At 41.9% G+C, this 18,091-nt stretch overlaps 1 long non-coding RNA gene, 6 other non-coding genes and 2 pseudogenes across 8 annotated transcripts; 8 read left to right on the top strand and 1 right to left on the bottom strand.

Annotated features, from left to right (window-relative positions):
- Positions 1-1,018: 1,018 nt before the first annotated feature.
- On the top strand, positions 1,019-5,721 carry LOC147263563 (uncharacterized). Of its 2 annotated transcripts, XR_015112634.1 has the most exons (4): positions 1,019-1,141; positions 1,370-1,483; positions 1,627-1,699; positions 5,614-5,721. It is a non-coding gene; the product is annotated as an uncharacterized LOC147263563 (long non-coding RNA). The 2 variants fall into 2 exon arrangements; XR_015112633.1 differs by lacking the exon at positions 5,614-5,721 and having other exon boundaries at positions 1,627-1,982.
- Positions 2,445-2,563, top strand: LOC147263564 (5S ribosomal RNA; annotated as a pseudogene).
- On the top strand, positions 2,875-2,993 carry LOC147263565 (5S ribosomal RNA). Its single transcript, XR_015115211.1, has one exon. It is a non-coding gene; the product is annotated as a 5S ribosomal RNA (ribosomal RNA).
- LOC147263566 (5S ribosomal RNA) lies at positions 3,304-3,422 on the top strand. The gene has a single exon (XR_015115415.1). It is a non-coding gene; the product is annotated as a 5S ribosomal RNA (ribosomal RNA).
- Positions 3,734-3,852, top strand: LOC147263567 (5S ribosomal RNA; annotated as a pseudogene).
- Positions 5,044-5,116, bottom strand: trnaf-gaa (transfer RNA phenylalanine (anticodon GAA)). The gene has a single exon. It is a non-coding gene; the product is annotated as a tRNA-Phe (tRNA).
- Positions 5,722-14,495: 8,774 nt separating the features above from the next.
- On the top strand, positions 14,496-14,577 carry trnas-aga (transfer RNA serine (anticodon AGA)). Its single transcript has one exon. It is a non-coding gene; the product is annotated as a tRNA-Ser (tRNA).
- A 2,592-nt stretch (positions 14,578-17,169) lies between these two features.
- trnaf-gaa (transfer RNA phenylalanine (anticodon GAA)) lies at positions 17,170-17,242 on the top strand. Its single transcript has one exon. It is a non-coding gene; the product is annotated as a tRNA-Phe (tRNA).
- Positions 17,243-17,484: 242 nt separating this feature from the next.
- On the top strand, positions 17,485-17,557 carry trnak-uuu (transfer RNA lysine (anticodon UUU)). The gene has a single exon. It is a non-coding gene; the product is annotated as a tRNA-Lys (tRNA).
- The last annotated feature ends 534 nt before the right edge of the window (positions 17,558-18,091 follow it).

The following is an 18,091-nucleotide window of genomic DNA, read 5'->3' on the forward strand; positions in this document are numbered from 1 at the left end:
GACTTACACTGACGTAACCTGATTAGCTCAGTCAGTCGAGCGTGAGACTCTTAGTCTCAGGGTTGTTGGTTCAAGCCCCATGTTGGGTGTTGATCTTAAACACCACTGCTTGTCCTCTCAGTTTTGAAAGCTTTGTTTGTAAATTGTCAGAAAAATCAGTGAATAAACAATACAAACTTAGGCTTTGTCAGAAATTCCATGCTTCCAAACTAACCAATATGAAAAAAACAAAAGGTGAGACTTTTTCGTGCGTTCGAAAAATTTGTATGCGCTTCATTGTATCCGCTTTCTATACTTCCATGCATCCCAGCTTATTTCTGTTAAGGGTTGCAGGGGGAGGCTGGAGCCTTTCCCAGTGGCTTTCAGGTGAGAGGCAGGTTTCACCCTGGACAGGGAGCCAGTCCATTGCAGGGCCAACACAAATAGACAGACAACCCACGCAGGCACGGGGAGAACATGCACACACCACACAGAAAGAACCTGTGCTCGAGCCAGGACTTGAACTTGCTTTGAGGCGACACTGTTAACCACGGTACCAACGTGCCACCCATTGACTGTAACACATTGTAAACAATATACACTCTTGTTATCATACGACATGTAGCCGTGTACAAAAATCAAATAAATTACATAGCATAAAAAGCATAAAAAGATGTGTTAAAAAGTTCAAAAATAAATAGAGTTCATAATCGTTAAAATTGGTTATAATGTGAGCAGGTTAAAAGCATAAATATAATATGTAACATTTAAAAAGTAAAACTATTTACAGTTAAAAAATAAATTCATCAAAAGGTCTTTAAGTTCTCTGAGTCTGTAAAAGATCAGTGATCTGAGAATAAGGAGAGGGGAAGAAGCCGAGTTTATATGTAACCTCAATTGTTTCCTGTCAATCATTTCATTCCTGTTTTATCTTTGGGTGTATTAAGACCGCAAAAGCCAATCAGAGGAAAGCTACTGTGTAAGGGGTGGGACTAGTGGCGCAGGTTTGTGAGGTGAGTAGTTAGCGCGCATGGGGAGAGAAACAGAGGCAATAATCAGAGAGCTGAGAGGGGAGGCATCGTTTGTGTGGAGAGCATTTAAGTTTATTTTGGAGGTCGACGACTGGTGGTCCTGATGTAAACTTCTGTGTGACCTTCGAGAGGTGAATATTTATGCCTGTATTTGCGCTTTATCTAACTGTTATAGTGAAAAGAGACTGGATGTGTACATGGTTAGCGACGTGCTAGCTAGGGATAGCATTCCGTGCTAATGTGCCTGCAAATCGTAGCTTTAGCGTTGTAATATTTTTGGAGCGAAAGTAAAGGTAATGCGAATTCGACACGAGATAATGTTTGATAATTGTGGCTAAATTAAGATAATGTGCTTGAAGGAGACGGACACTGGAGAGAGAGAGACGGGTTTCCATCCGATGGCTCTGCTGTTCTGCTGTGCCCTGTCCTGCTGTGTTTTCTTCTTCGTGACTTTCGCTGTCCCGCCATTGCGTGTGAGTGTTTGGATTGTGACTGCCACCACCATTGCCATTACCATTCAGACTGTCATCCTCCATTCCCGTTCTCCCCCTTCTAATAAAACCCTGGATTTGTGAGGACTAACATACACATGCACTTGCTTTTATTGTGTGCTCAGCTGCGAGTGAAGCGGCCATTACAGTTGTGAAGCCCCGACCGCACACGAGCTTCAATAAACAGGCCTGAAACAGGTAAAAATCAAATTAAAGGTTTTTCATATGAATGTGTGTGTGCCCACAGGTAAAATATTGAGTTTTAGTTGTTGTAAATTAAAGAATACCGTTTTAGAAAGTAACTTAAGGATTCTGAAAGGGATTAAATATGATGTATATTAAAAAAAAGAAAAGGGTTATCTTTTGTAGAGGAAACTGTTTTTTCCTTACAATTGAGGTGTTAAGGATGAATTGAGGGTATTTTATGTGAAACTATCTAACTAAAAAAGATTTTTATTTTCAGTGGAACGAAAGCTCAGAACCAAGAAAGACACTGTTTGTTTTGTTTTGAAAATCCTCTTCCTCATTGTTAATAATTTTGTTCATTGTATTTTTATAATACGAGAATATATTCAATTTTTATTTCATCCATCTCCGTGAACAAGTACCTGTGAAGGATTAATTTGCAATTCTTTTAACTTCAGCTTGAGGAAAGGGCAGCTTTGAGTCTTTAGGGACCAGCATGAACGAGCTTCCCTCACACACCTTTTCTTGAAGCGCCTTTCTGCAGCTTTGAAATTGAATTTCATGCAGCGTGTAATTTGAAGAAGACAGATGGCAGATGCAGTACTTTTCTCTCGATGACATCAACATTCTTTTCTTTGTATTGACAGGACACCTATTTGGCGTGTGAAAAGACCGTGAGGCTGTTGCACATCACTTTTTTTCTGAGATTGTAAAGTGAGTGAAATGGATATAGAACCCATGTGTGTAAGAGTCAAGGGCTTACGGCCATACTGCTCTGAACACGCCCGATTTCGTCTGATCTTGGAAGCTAAGCAGGGTTGGGCCTGGTTAGTACTTGGATGGGAGTCCGCCAGGGAATACCAGGTGCTGTGAGCTTTTTATGTTTCATTGTGAGGAAAGGGCAGCTTTGAATCTTTGGGGACCAGCATGAACGAGCTTCCCTCACACACCTTTTCTTGAAGCGCCCTCCGCAGCTTTGGAATGGAATTTCATGCAGTGTGTAATTTGAAGTAGACAGATGGCAGATGCAGTACTTTTCTCTCGATGACATCAACATTCTTTTCTTTGTATTGACAGGACACCTATTTGGCGTGTGAAAAGACCGTGAGGCTGTTGCACATCACTTTTTTTCTGAGATTGTAAAGTGAGTGAAATGGATATAGAGCCCATGTGTGTCAGAGTCAAGAGCTTACGGCCATACCACTCTGAACACGCCCGATCTCGTCTGATCTCGGAAGCTCAGCAGGATCGGGCCTGGTTAGTACTTGGATGGGAGACCGCCTGGAAATACCAGGTGCTGTAAGCTTTTTTGTTTCTTTGTGAGGAAAGGGCAGCTTTGAGTCTTTCGGGACCAGCATGAGCGAGCTTCCCTCACACACCTTTTCTTGAAGCGCCCTCTGCAGCTTTGGAATGGAATGTCATGCAGTGTGTAATTTGAAGTAGACAGATGGCAGATGCAGTACTTTTCTCTAGATGACATCAACATTCTTTTCGTTGTATTGACAGGACACCTATTTGCCGTGTGAAAAGACCCTGAGGCTGTTGCGCATCACTTTTTTTCTGATGTTGTAAAGTGAGTGAAATGGATATAGAGCCCATGTGTGTGAGAGTCAAGGGCTTACGGCCATACCACTCTGAACACGCCCGATCTCGTCTGATCTCGGAAGCTTAGCAGGGTTGGGCCTGGTTAGTACTTGGATGGGAGACTGCCTGGGAATACCAGGTGCTCTAAGCTTTTTTTGTTTCTTTGTGAGGAAAGGGCAGCTTTGAGTCTTTAGGGACCAGCATGAGCGAGCTTCCCTCACACACCTTTTCTTGAAGCGCCCTCCGCAGCTTTGGAATGGAATGTCATGCAGTGTGTAATTTGAAGTAGACAGATGGCAGATGCAGTACTTTTCTCTCGATGACATCAACATTCTTTTCGTTGTATTGACAGGACACCTATTTGGCGTGTGAAATAACCCTGAGGCTTTTGCGCATCACTTTTTTTCTGAGGTTGTAAAGTGTGTGAAATGGATATAGAGCCAATGTGTTTCAGAGTCAAGGGCTTACGGCCATACCACTCTGAACATGCCCGAACTTGTCTGATCTTGGAAGATAAGCAGGGTTGGGCCTTGTTAGTACTTGGATGGGAGACCGCTCGGGAATACCAGGTGCTGTAAGCTTTTTTGTTTCTTTGTGAGGAAAGGGCAGCTTTGAGTCTTTGGGGACCAGCATGAGCGAGCTTCCCTCACACACCTTTTCTTGAAGCGTCTTTCCTTTGCTTTGAAATTGAATGTCATGCAGCGTGTAATTTGAAGTAGACAGATGGCAGATGCAGTGCACTGGACTTCTCTCCACTCCTCTCTCTCCTCCTATATGTGTCATACATTAATTATACTCATAAGTATTACTAACTTGTCTCCTTCTCAGGATCCTTTTAGGCTCCTCTCATTCCAGATCTGGGTGCTGCTGGAGGAGGCTGCAGAGCTGAAGAGGCTCAAGCTGCCACCCGTAGCTCCACCTACTCACATCACCGTCTGTCCATCAGTCTCTCTCTCTCTTTTTCTCTGTCCCTCTCTTTCCTTCTACATATCCGTCTTCCTCCATTATCTGTTTTGTTCCTGTTCTCTTTCCCCCCAACCGGTCAAAGCAGAAGGCCGTCCCCATTGAACCTGGATCTGCTCGATGTTCCTGCCTGTTAAAAGGAAGGTTTTTGTCGCCGCTGTTGCAGGATGTGCTTGCTGATGGAGAATTGTTGGGTGTAGATTCATTGAAGGAGTTTGGTACTGGACCTGCTCTACCTGTGAAGTGTCATGAGATAAGTTTTGTTGTGATTTGGTGCAATATAAATAAGATTAACTTGACCAGTGTTATTTGTGGTCTTCCGTTAATTGCATGCCACATGAAATTATTATTAGTCACTTTTATCTCACATTTGACCTGCAGCTACAGTCTCACAGTGGCAAGACGAGAACACTTCTACTTCTGATGATAACAGTTTGTTCAACACTAAACTTCATCCAGTACCATGTTGTTAAACACTGGAACACCAGCACAGCACCTGAACAAGGACTTGAACCCTGGACCCTCAGATTAAAAGTCTGATGCTCTACCGTCTGAGCTACTCAGGCTCTTCCTACAGCATTTAGACAGGAAAAGAAACACCTGTGAAGGTCAAACTGCTGCTTTCTTGACTTGTTCAATCCTCCATGTTAAAGTCCACCATGCTTTTGATTGGCTCTGATTCTCTGTGGCAAAATCCAACAAGAGAATCCAAAAATGTCTTGAATGTCATAAGAATGCACAGGACAAGATGTTAGTCTCCTTCATGTCTGCAGTTCCTCCACTGGAAAGTAAAGTCAATGCTGTTCCTCTGCTGAAACCTGGGATCGGACCAGGGACCTTTAGATCTTCAGTCTAACGCTCTCCCAACTGAGCTGTTTCAGCTCTGAGGGAGGGCCCTGCTTCTCTCATTTTATAATCTCTTCCACTCTCACTAGAACTTAGAGAGGATTTGAGCTTCTGAAGTCATGACACATTGAACAGTTCTACAGGACCATTTTTGATGAATGTCTGAATCAAACAAGCCTTTTTTGTTTGTCTTCTTCCCAGTTGCCTCAACATTGTGTGAGCCAATAATTCCACATCTGTACCAGACACACCTCTGGTTGGTGGGTTTTCTGGATCTTTCTGTTCTAACAGTGTCTTTTATCTTAAATATGCCACTTTCACATGAAAACATCAATAACAGGACAATATCAAAACTATTATTGCTGCTGTTGCTGTTGTTGGTTTTTGTGTCTGTCTTCCATCCCCCTGTCCCCCTGTCTTTCTCTCTGCTTGTCTTTCACCCTCATCTTGTTCCCCATCTTTTTGTCATTCTCTCCCTCATTTCTCTCTGTCTTTTGTCTTTTCTTCTCTATATTTGTCTTCTGCTGCTCCAGGATCAGCTCCTATCACACAGTGGTCCAGAACCATTATGAAGCCTGATCATGAATGTGAGCAAAGCTCTTGGAACAGGCCTGCTGCCACCACAACTAAGATCCTGCAGGTCACTAGAAACTCCAGTGTCCAGCTGACAAGTGGACTTTCCTCTGATCAATGGTGGTGCTGAGTTTAGCAAACATCTCCAACAAGAAGATGAAGGAGGCCATCAACTCCTCCAAGCTCAACATCTATACTGGCTTTACTGGGAGATAAGGAGGTCAAAGCAGATCTTCACCCTCCACCTCAGATGGTTTCTACTCACAGAGATGAGGGACCAGTTCAAACCAGCTACCTGGAGCTCCCTTAAGCCATTGTCCCCATCAGCTAACATCTGGATCTGGACCTGCACCGGTGCTGATTTGTGTCTTGAGTTCCCAGAGTTTGTTGAACCAGAGAGGCTTCAACTGGTGACGGTCGTGCAACCAAGTGTGAAGGTGAGCCTGCATTGTCTGATCTGGAGCTAACAGGGGAATTAGCAAGTGCTCTGACTGTTCTAGAGTTGCTGCTTAGTTGAATTTGAATTTATTTGTTGAAATGTTCCAGTTTCTATGAGGTCAGGGAAGATTGGTGTGGATCTAAAGGTCCCTGGTTGGATCCCAGGACATTGTTTTGGCTCATTTGAACATTTTCAAACCCTCGTTGCTCAGATTTTACATGAATTTGATCATGACTTTTGGACAAATGTTTTATGTATGAATTAAATAATCACTTCAGTTATGAATTTAGTGAGTCACCCAGACTTGGTCAATAACAAAAGTTAGTCTGGTTATTATTCAGTTTCCAGTCAGTAGGGACACACACACACACACACACACACACACACACACACACACACACACACAGCCTGTCTTTGGTATAAAATGGTCTTTCACGTTCACGTTGGAAGATTTCTCTGACTCCATTGTGAATAAAGAGATTCTTCATCTGACACCTGAGTCTTGATCCACTGATTCCTCTGATCCACCTCTTTCTGCTCCAACAAGGCTGACATGGATCAGGTGGGTCCATGTCATCCAATCAGTAGGTTTCTCCTCTCAATTAATTTTCTTCATCCCAGTTTAGATTGATTCTTCTCAGCCTCATGAAGGAGCATCTGATCAGGTGTTTGGCTGCTTGTTAGTTGTAATTCCATAGATTTTTATCTCAGATGTTATAGAATTAATAAGAACATCTTAAAGACCTTTGTCCAACACTTGAAACTCACCATTCTGTGGAGGCCCAACTGGCCTTTGGTAGTGAGGTGGTGGATGCATGTGAATGAAATGAGGCTCGTGTTGCTGTGAGGAGCCACTAGAGGGAGACACCTGTCGGTCCTCCCAGCTGACAATGAGGCTTCACAGCTGCATTTGAAGCTGTCCTTTATGAGTCACAACTGTCTTGAGTTCAGGAGCCAAACTCACCGAAAACATATGCAAGTGGCTTTGGACAAAAGCGTCTGCTCAATGAAATTGTAGGATTGTAGAATTCTATAAATGTAGAATATAATTGTAGAAATGCTCTCTATCACCACCCCCAACGTCTGTGCCAGGGTCTCTGGCCAGTGGTCAATGGGCTCCTATCACCTGCCCAGGATGGATCAAGCTTGCTTGTCTTTGTAATTCTGCACTTATTAGAGACCTGGAAACAAAGGAATGCTGAAAAAGAGAAAATAGGACCTCACACAAATGGGCTTGTAACATAATTTTAAAGATTTGTGTCAATGTGAATCTTTTACAAATGTGTGTGTGAATGTGGTTGTTGTGGCCGAGTGGTGAAGGCGATGGACTAGAAATCCATTGGGGTCTCCCTGCTCAGGTTGGAGTCCTGCCAACAACGTTAAAGTGTTGATGTTCTGGAGGAGACAACATCTGATCTTTTTAGATCCACGAGTCAAAGGTTTTCTTTAAAGGGCTGTAGAAGCTGAGGATGAGGGAGAGACAGAATTTCAAACCATCTTCGTGAGGACATTTTGAAAAATGATGACATTTTGCCACAGTTATTATTGACTTGGAACACTGCAAAAATATCCCTTCTCCAAAAACCCTCCTCTTCAACTTTGTACCCAAGTTGTCTCCTCATCAGGCACCACAGTGTCCAGGATGATCAGTCAAAAAATCATTAGTGATTTTAAAAATGTCCATCAAACACAAAATAAGGCTTCAAATAGGTAAAATCACCATCTGTAGACTGGACCAATATGCTGATGTGATCCTTTGATTAGTTTAGGATCAGTCAGAGATCAAAGACTGAAGCAGGAGATCAATGCTCAGAACCCAGAGATCAAAGACAGAATTCAGACATCAGAGACAGAATTCAGACATCAAACACATACCTGATGGAGGCTCCACCCCCCCCCCCACAGTTTCCATGTAAGTCGTAAGTTTTATTTTTAAAGCGCCAAATCACAACAAATGTTATCCTCTTTTTATTCTTTTTATTAAAGATTGAAGCTCCATACAAGACAGTTTGTAGACAAGAACATCACAGCCTGGGAAGCTTTCACTTCTTTTGACAGACAGCTTTGATTTCAGGTTCTACCTCTGTAAAATTGAAAGTAAAGTAAATGAAGCACCTGTGAAGGTAAAACTGATGATGTCATGACTTGTTCTGTCCTCCAACGTTAAAGTCCAACAAGCTTTTGATTGGCTCTGATTCTCTGTGGCAAAATCCAACAAGAGGAAAAAGAAAATCTTGGGGTTGTCTCACTTTTTTTCATAGAAACTCTGCATAGGACAGTGATAGGATGCTTGTTTCCTTGGATGAAAAAGTCTGGTACTCTCATCTTCTTAAACATTTACTTGTTCAATCAGGACAAGAGAATCTGAGCTTGGATGTTATTTTGTAGTAAAAGGTGAATTAAACTTGTAAACATCAGCTGGTGTTCACTCTGATGATGTGTCGATGGTCTGTATTCTGCCTTCTGTAGCACGATGCTGCTGGGAAGAAGCCTGATTATGTCAGAGTTGTGTTCAGTGGCTCCTGCTGGGTCCATTTCTGACAAATAGGCTCCAAAGAGTTCAGGTGTTTAAAAGGTGAGGGTTGCCATCAGCAGATGAGGTGGCCGAGTGGTTAAGGTGATGGACTGCTAATCCATTGTGCTCTGCAAGCATGGGTTTGAATCCCATCCTTGTCCCAAGTGACTCTGGTTTCTACTTCTAGATTATTGAATTACTGTGAGGCTTTTTTTTTTTTTGGAACTTATTTTTTATTTAACATACATACAGCACAGATAGAACATGACAGAGATGCGCAGACAAATATTCCAGACAAGTGTTCAGATACTTATTCCAAGATACACATGAAAAAAAAATAAATAAATAAAAAAATTTTAAAAAATGTTGATGTTTATAATTCCAATACTGTTTTCACTGGTGCCCATCTTTCAGCAAACTGTCCTGTTTTCAGCTGTAACCTTGCTGTGATTTTTTCCATGATGTATACATTTTTTACTCTATTCCTCCATTGTGATATGTTTGGAGGTTCTGGCTTTAGCAAGCAGGCTGTTATTGTCTTTTTAGCGATCAGAATCAAAATCCTCCACAAAGCAATCAGGTTTCTGTCTGTCAGATTCTCAGGTGGTATGCCAAGGATAAACATTGCTGCGTCCAAAGCAAAATTAATGTCCAAAATTTGCCCAATCTCCTTCCGACCATTCTCCCAGAAGTTCAACAGCTGTGGGCAATCCCAGAATATGTGCGTAAAATCTCCTATTAACTGACATCCTCTCCAACACAGTTCAGATGTGTTGCTATATTTTGAAGTCTTAGATGGAGTGTTGAAATATCTCATCTTCACCTTCCAGTCAAACTCCCTCCACATTGGGCTGCTTGTTAATTTGTGTCCTGCTCTGAATGTTTCCTCCCAATTTTCATCTGGTATAATCGTATTTGTTTCTAATTCCCATTTTTCCTTAACATCCAAATTGTTGTCCTTACATTCATGTTGTAGTACTCTATAGATTTTTGATATTAACCCCTTTTTAGTCTCCCCCTCCAAATACGACAACAGCAATTCCTCCAGCTTAGATGGTGTTCTACAAATATTTTCCCACTCTCTGTGCTTCTGAAGGTAGTGTCTTCATTGTAGAAATTTGTAGAAGTCATGGTTCGGTAAGTTAAACTCTTTTTTAAGTTGCTCAAACGACTTCATATACTGTCCATTGAAAACTTGTGCAATATAAATTAACCCCTTACTTCTCCATTTGTTGTACCCTGCATCCATAACAGATGGTAAAAAGTCTGGATTTCCTGCTTTTTTGGTGATTCTACTTATTGAGTTAGATATTTTCAGTTTTTTTCGCACTATTGACCATACTTTTATTGTTACCCTAATCCAGTCATTACGCAGCCCCTCTTTTTTCTGCATCTTCTCTTTCAAAAACGGGAGTACCTCCAAAGGTGTTTTCTGACAGGAATTTTGTTCCATTCCCACCCACATTGTGTCTGTCTCCTTCGTGATCCACGTAATAATCGCTCTAAGTTGTGCTGCCCAATAATAATTTTTTAGACCAGGTAAATTTAACCCTCCCTTCTCTTTTGGGCAAAGAAGGATTTTGTATTTGATTCTAGCTTTTTTATTTTGCCAAACAAATGTAGATATGATTTTGTCTAACATCTTAAAAGTTGAACTAGAGACCATAATTGGCAGTGAGTCGAACAGAAACAACAATCTGGGTACAATGTTCATTCTCACTGTTTCGATTCTTCCCACCATCGACAGGGGCAATATCTCCCATCTGGCCAAATCCTTCTTTATTTCTGTAATCAGTTTTCCATAATTTTCTTTAAATAGCTGTGATATAATGGGAGTAATAATGATGCCAAGATATCTAAACCCTGTGGTGGTCCATTTGAAATTGAACTTTCCCTCTAATTCAGTTGGATATTTGCCTGAAAGCATCATTGCTACTGACTTAGATTCATTAGTTAAATAACCTGATGATTCTCCATATTCATTCAGATTGTTCAATAAAGCTGGTATAGTTAAGGAGGGTTCACTTAGATATGTTCATATATCGTCAGCAAATAAAGATATTTTATGCTCCACTCCCCCTTCATCTCTTATTCCCTTAATATCCTTATTTTGTCTTATTGATTCGGCTAATGGTTCAATACGTAATGCCAACAGCAATGGACTCAGACAATCCCCTTGTCTGACCCCTCTTTTGAGGGGAAAGAAATCTGAACAGCATCCGTTAACTCTAATCCGTGATTTGGGGTTTTTATAAACCAATTTTACCCAATCTATAAATGTTGAATGAAACCCAAAAACTTCTAATGTCCGATATAGGAAGCTCCATTTTACCTGGTCAAATGCCTTTTGTGCATCTTAACTGAGCATCAAAGCGGGCTGTCTGTTGTTTTTAGCACATGATATAAGATTTAATGTTCTCCTAATATTGTTAGCTCCTTGTCTACCAGGGATGAACCCTGTCTGATCTGGTTTGATTAATTTTGTTATATATATCTGTATCCTATGTGCTAAAATATGAGTCAATATCTTCAGATCACTACATAACAAGCTGACAGGCCTGTATCCTTCACATGTGGTTGGGTCCTTTCCTTCTTTATGTATGACTGAGATAATGGCTTCTGACCAAGATGTTGCTGGGTCACCTGATGTCAGGGCATAATTAAATCCTTTGAAAAGGGCTGGTGTAATCTCCTTCGCAAAACACTTATAAAATTCTCCCGAGAGCCCATCTGTGCCAGGGGATTTATTATTTTTAAGTACCTTAATTGTATTAGCTATTTCCTGTACTGAGATTGGCCTAACCATTTCAGATGCCTCCTCTGTTAATAATGACGGTAAGTGCAATCTTTTGAGGAATGCCAGTGTTTTATTTTCTAGTGATTGCGAGTCAGGGTCATCATATAGATTTTTATAATATTCTGCAAACGCTGCTGCTATCTCCGTTGGCTTTATCATACATTTTTTAGAGTTAGGATGTCTTATTTTATTTATCGTCCTATTTGCCTGGGCTTTTCTAAGTTGAAATGCTAATAATCTGCTGGCTCTATTCCCCATCTCATAATATCTCTGATTCGTAAACCTTAAAGCCCCCTCTGCTTTGTAAGTTAATAGTTCATCGAGCCGTTGTTTGATTTTTTTCAGTTCGATAAGTGTTGAGTTACTTGATGTTCTTTTGTGTTCCAATTCCAACTCTCTAATTTTATTCTCTAACATATTTTGTTGCTTTAATCGGGCCTTTCTCATTCTGGAAGATATCTCTATTATTTTCCCTCTAATAACTGCCTTCCCCCCGTCCCATAAAATTGAAGGTGAAACTTCCCCTTTGTCATTAGTTTGAAAGTATTCCTTTAAATTTTGTTTTCGTTCCTTTACCACACTCTCATCTGATAACAGAGATACATGAAGTCTCCAGTATTTGAAAAAAGATTCATTACCCATATCTACCGTTAGCGTAATAGGAGCATGATCACTTATAGTGATGGTGTCTGTGCCACAGTCCAGCACTTTATGCATATGTTGTTGTGAAACGCAGAAAAAATCTATCCTTGAATAACTCCCGTGTGGGTTTGAGTAAAAAGTCAAATCCTTCCCTCTAGGGTTATTTCTTCTCCATGGATCAGTAAGACCTCGCTCTCTTATGACATTATTTAGTACCTTCGATTTTTTTGCACTTGGTCCCTGTTCTGGAGGCAATCTATCCAGCTTACCATTCTGCACTGTGTTAAAATCACCCCCAATCACTATCATCCCTTTCCCATTGTTGGCAATTACGTTGGCTATATTTTTAAAGAATGCCGCATTTTCCTCATTTGGGGCATAAACATTTAGTATGGATATTGTCATATCGCTTATGGAACCAACCATCATTATATATCTTCCCAGATGATCTTTTATCACTTTCTCTGTATGAAATTGCAGGGATTTATTTATTAATATGGCTACTCCCCTTCTTTTTCCAAAAGAAGCATGAAATACTTGGTTTACCCATTCCCTTTTCAGTTTGTTACATTCGTTGTCATCCAGATGTGTTTCTTGTATCAAAGCTATTGAACATTGCATTTTTTTCAATTGACTCAGTATTTTCTTTCTCTTTATGGGGTGATTCAACCCATGGACATTATATGACACAAGGTTTAGCCTACTCATATTTGTTTAAGTGGAAACCCAGTAACTTTACATCTCTTATTAACTAATATAACTGTGCAAAAAGTAGCACAGCGAAAAAGACAAGTCTGCATCTCCTCAAGAACTAATACACAATAACAAGAAAAACAAGACTCCCAACTGTCCCCTGACCAGAGAGTTGTGACGAAGGCCCTCTGGTGGTTCGCACTATGTGCACTTGCAACTTCTCGGATGTTGTGTAAAGTTGCCATTTGCTCCACAAAAGCAGTGATTTTGCTCCAAAATAGAACCAAAACAATATTTTGTCTGTTGTTTTTTTTTTTTTTTTTTTATAAGTAGTAAATTACCTCTTAACCAGCTCCATTTGTCTTCGTGTATGTCCTTTTTAACAGACACTTTTATTGATCATGTATATTTCAGGGCATCCTCTTCGTATGAAATACTTCACTTGATAAGGGCCCGTAGATCCGTCTCTGTGATGTTTGGCTGCTGTCTTCTCCCCCTCTGTCCCGTCATGATGGTCCAGCTGCCTTGCGCCATCACTCTCTGTAGTCTCTCGGTCTCGTCCTCCTCCTCCACCTGAATCCCCATATTCCTCAGCATGGGTGCAGCATCCATTAATGTGGCAAACGTCTTTGTCCCGTCTTCCAGAAAGACTTTCAGCTGTGCAGGATATGGAGATTGTGCCTTCACATTCTTCTCCTTCAGTTTCTTTATAACTTCCCTTACTTGTTTCCTCTTTTTTTGTACTTCATTTGTGTAATCCTGGTTAAAGTAGACGTTACGTCCCTCATACGTGAGCTTTTTCTTCCATGCTTCTTGAATCAGCCGTTCTTTCACCCTGTAGTTGAGGAAGCGAACAATTATTGCTCGCGGGGGGGCCGTGTTTTCTCTTGGCTTCGTAGTCAGTGATCGGTGCGCTCTCTCGAAATGAACCGCCATTTTATCAGGGAAGTTCATTGAGGACTGAATAAAATGAGTCACAAATCCTATGGTGTCGTTTTTCTCAGCACCCTCTGGGATTCCGTGTATTCTTATGTTGTTTCTTCTTGATCTTGATTCCAAGTCCTCGCATTTCGCGGACAGCCTTGCCTCGTGTTGAAGTAGAAAAGTGACCATTCTTTCCAGCCTCGCCGTCCGGCCTTCCGTGTCGTTAATCCTCTCTTCCATCTCATCTGACCGCTGCTCCAACTGAGCCATTTTCTCCCCCATTTCAGCTATTTTAGCTTCTAGTCTTGCTAAGGCTCCTTTGTTTTCCGTCACCGCGTCTGCATGTTCTTGGCGTAGTTTACGGAGCTCCGCTAATATCATCGATACCTCGTCTCCGGACATCGCCATCCCCGGTGCGGCGCTCCGCGCTCCACCGGCGCCTGTATCATTCGCATTTTCTTTCTTAGCTGACTTCCCTTTTTTGTCCATTTTATTTCTCTTATCTTTAGTCTCTGATTATCCGCGTCCTCGACCCCTTTCTGCTGCTAATATCACGTTAAAGAGCTATTTTTACATAAGTTTTCTCTCGGAGCAATTCTCCCTCGTGTCTTCTACATCATGGCGTCACCGGAAGTCCCTTCACATAATTTTCATTCAGAAACAATAGAATTGTCAAAAACCACAACAGTTTTCAGCTTGCTGGTAAACAACACACACACACACACACACACACAAATAGTTTGTGTTTGTGAGAAGATAAAAAAAATCTACTGTGCTTTGATGAAGATAAATTGTTGAATATCAGTCCTCTACTCATGCTCATGGGAGTGTAGTTGTTGTGGCCGAGTGGTTAAGGCGATGGACTAGAAATCCATTGGGGTCTCCCCGCGCAGGTTCGAGTCCTGCCAACAACGTTAAACTGCTGTTCCAGGGGAGACAACATCTGCTCCTACTGTAGGTCCATGTGTCAAAGGTTTTCTTTCAAGGGCTGTAGCAGCTGATGATGAGGGAGAGAGAGAGGATTGGTAGCATGTTGTCTTGTCTCAACCATTCTGGTGTTGACCAAAATCTTTGTTGATACTCCAGTGGTGGTGAAGTTGATGGAAATGTTCCAAGTGGGACGGTTCCATGTTCAACCAGTTTCATCTGGAACTGAGGTGGAGCTTTGGGTTACGTAGGAATTGGTTTGGTTTAGTCCCTGGGAATGTCAGTTGGTGTGTGTGTGTGTGTGTGTGTGTGTGTGTGTGTGTTTACATGCAGACTTTCCCTTGTGACAGCTGATTTGGTTTGGAATCCATCTTAGGACATTTTGAGAAATTCTAGCATGTAGTTGTAGTTACTTTGATTTACAACACTGGAAAAAAAATCCCCTCCCCTCCAAAAACCCTCCTCTTCAACTTTGTACCCAAGTTCTACAATTCTACAATTCTACAATTTCATTTAGCAGACGCTTTTGTCCAAAGTGACGTACAACACAAGTAAGAATTTAGACTTAATTAAGGAAAAGTCCATAGGAAGTGCAAAAGTGCTTCAGTTGTGATTTGGTCACAGGTACCGCCATCTAGTGGCAGAAGAAGTGTCGCCCCCCCCTCCCTTTTTTTTTTTCTTTTTTTTGACAGACATACAACATCACACAACACAGTTAGTGCTACATAATCACTAAGTGCTGGGTCTTGGACCCTCTTACTTATTCTACCCCACAGCACAAAGAGGAGAAGAGTCAGGTCAAGTGCCTCGGTGCTCTCTGAACAATTGAGTCTTCAATTGTCTCTTAAAAGTAGAAAGGGACTCAGTAGAACACACAGAGTTCGGTAGTTTGTTCCACCATTTGGGAACAACAGAAGAGAAGAGTCTGGCTAGAGATTTGGAGCAGCGCTGGGCTGGAAGCACCAGGCGTGCTGCTGCATTCTGGATCATCTGCAGAGGCTTGAATGAGCATGCAGGGAGGCCTGCCAGAAGAGAGTTGCAAGTTGTCTCCTCATCAGGCACCACAGGATCCAGTAGGTTCAGTTAAAACAAGTCATTAGAGATTTTAAAAAAAATGTCCATCAAACACAAAATAAGGCTTCAAATAGGTTTCCAATTTTATTTCATGTTGACACATTTTGTCCATTTGACATCAGGACTGCTCCCAGATCATCTCCATGACCTCATCCCAGCACCAAAGACTTTGCTGTGACACAACAGCAGACAGCAACAAGGACTGCTGCAGTGCACTTGGTAATTGGATGCACTGAAGTCATCCATTCATGTCAGTGATGTCACTTGGCAGGACTGTCATTGCCGTCACTTTCTAGAAAAGAATCCAGACTCCACACGTGGCTCCCATGATAACTGATGGACCTCTGGTTGGAGGCTGGATGATGATGTTTGGTCTGGGGGGGGTTAAGATGGTGGGGGCTGTTTCAGTTCTAGTGCTGAAGGCTTTCACCATGACAGTCAGACTCTCATCTGTCCTTCATGTTCCCTCAAATGTGCAGTGTGGACCTCACACTCTGAAATTAGCCTGAAAACTCTTCATGAAAAGCAGGAGACTCAGAGTCTCTGTGGCTCAATCGGTCAGTGCGCTTAGTTAGTCTTGGTTTTCAGAAATCATACAGCATACAAATAATAGCAGGTTGAAACACATTTATTTAAAAGAATTTAATATGGTCACACACACACACACACACACACACACACAGAGCCTGTCTTTGGTATAAAATGGTCTGTCACGTTCTCTCACGTTGCACAACAACAAAACAAACAAAGACGGCCATGTCCAGTGTGGTCCTGGATATGACGACTGGACTGCAGGGTCCCAGTATCACTGTGACAATTCTTTTACTAGCTATGACCTTGGACAAGAACTTCTCAGGAGGAAACTTATCATGGTGGCACAGTGAAGAAAACTGGACCTGAGCTGCCTGCTGAAATCTTGCAGGTGAAGGACAGAGCTCCACCTCTTTGACAGACACCACCACTGTTGGCTCATGTTGTCAGTTTTTGACACACACGCATCTAAACACACACACACACACGCATCTAAACACACACACACACACACACATGCATGTTCTTGCACACAGAGACTTTTCCTCTGTTTTTGTTTTTTACTGGTTTTGAACCAGTAGTTGGTTTCTGTTGGTTTGATTTGCTTGACTGGTTGTTGTTTGTTTGACCTTGCAAATCCATATTTTGGGTTCTGGCTTGTTCTGCTTTTCATTTTGTGTTTGTATCATGTGAAAGTGGCATAATTAAGACAAAAGACACTGTTAGAACAGAAAGATCCAGAAAACCCACCAACCAGAGGTTTGTCTGGTACAGATGTGGAATTATTGGCTCTCACAATGTTGAGGCAACTGGGAAGAAGACAAACAAAAGAGGCTTGTGTGATTCAGACATTCATCAAAAATGGTCCTGTAGAACTGTTCAATGTGTCATGACTTCAGAAGCTCAAATCCTCTCTAAGTTCTAGTGAGAGTGGAAGAGATTATAAAATGAGAGAAGCAGGGCCCTCCCTCAGAGCTGAAATAGCTCAGTTGGGAGAGCGTTAGACTGAAGATCTAAAGGTCCCTGGTCCGATCCCAGGTTTCAGCAGAGGAACAGCATTGACTTTACTTTCCAGTGGAGGAACTGCAGACATGAAGGAAACTAACATTTTGTCCTGTGCATTCTAATGACATTCAAGACATTTTGGAGCCTCTTGTTGGATTTTGCCACAGAGAATCAGAGCCAATCAAAAGCATGGTGGACTTTAACATGGAGGATTGAACAAGTCAAGAAAGCAGCAGTTTGACCTTCACAGGTGTTTCTTTTCCTGTCTAAATGCTGTAGAAAGAGCCTGAGTAGCTCAGACGGTAGAGCATCAGACTTTTAATCTGAGGGTCCAGGGTTCAAGTCCCTGTTCAGGTGCTGTGGATGTTCCAGTGTTTGACAACATGGTACTGGATGAAGTTTAGTGTTGAACAAACTGTCATCATCAAAAGTAGAAGTGTTCTTGTCTTGCCACTGTGCGACTGTTGCTAGAAAAGTGACCAATAATAATTTCATGTGGCATGCAATTAACAAAACACCCACATTAATGGTTGCAGGGGGGCTGGAGCCTATCCCAGCATCTACGGGCGAGAGGCAGGGTTCACCTATGAGCTCTGTCAGGTATGAAGGAACCTGACTGTTGAGGACGTCAGACCTGCAAAGACACAAACACACCCACCAACAGGACCCTGCACACACAACGCTGCATAGGACCCAGGCCTGGGGCCGTCACCAGTGTTCCCATAGAAACCACCAGCGTAGTCCAACATTGGGAACATGAACTGTGTTATAATACTTTTCCAGACTTCTCATGGAAAAAGTCAACAGAACGACAAAAGTCATTTTAGCCAACCAGATATTTGCTTGGACACTGAGTTCATGTGAAATTTAAATGACAGCTGAGAATCACGC

This window comes from Aulostomus chinensis, chromosome 4 (assembly GCF_037954235.1).
Source record: "Aulostomus chinensis isolate RoL2024-O1b breed Wild chromosome 4, RoL_Achi_v1.0, whole genome shotgun sequence".
Taxonomy (NCBI): Eukaryota; Metazoa; Chordata; class Actinopteri; order Syngnathiformes; family Aulostomidae; genus Aulostomus; species Aulostomus chinensis.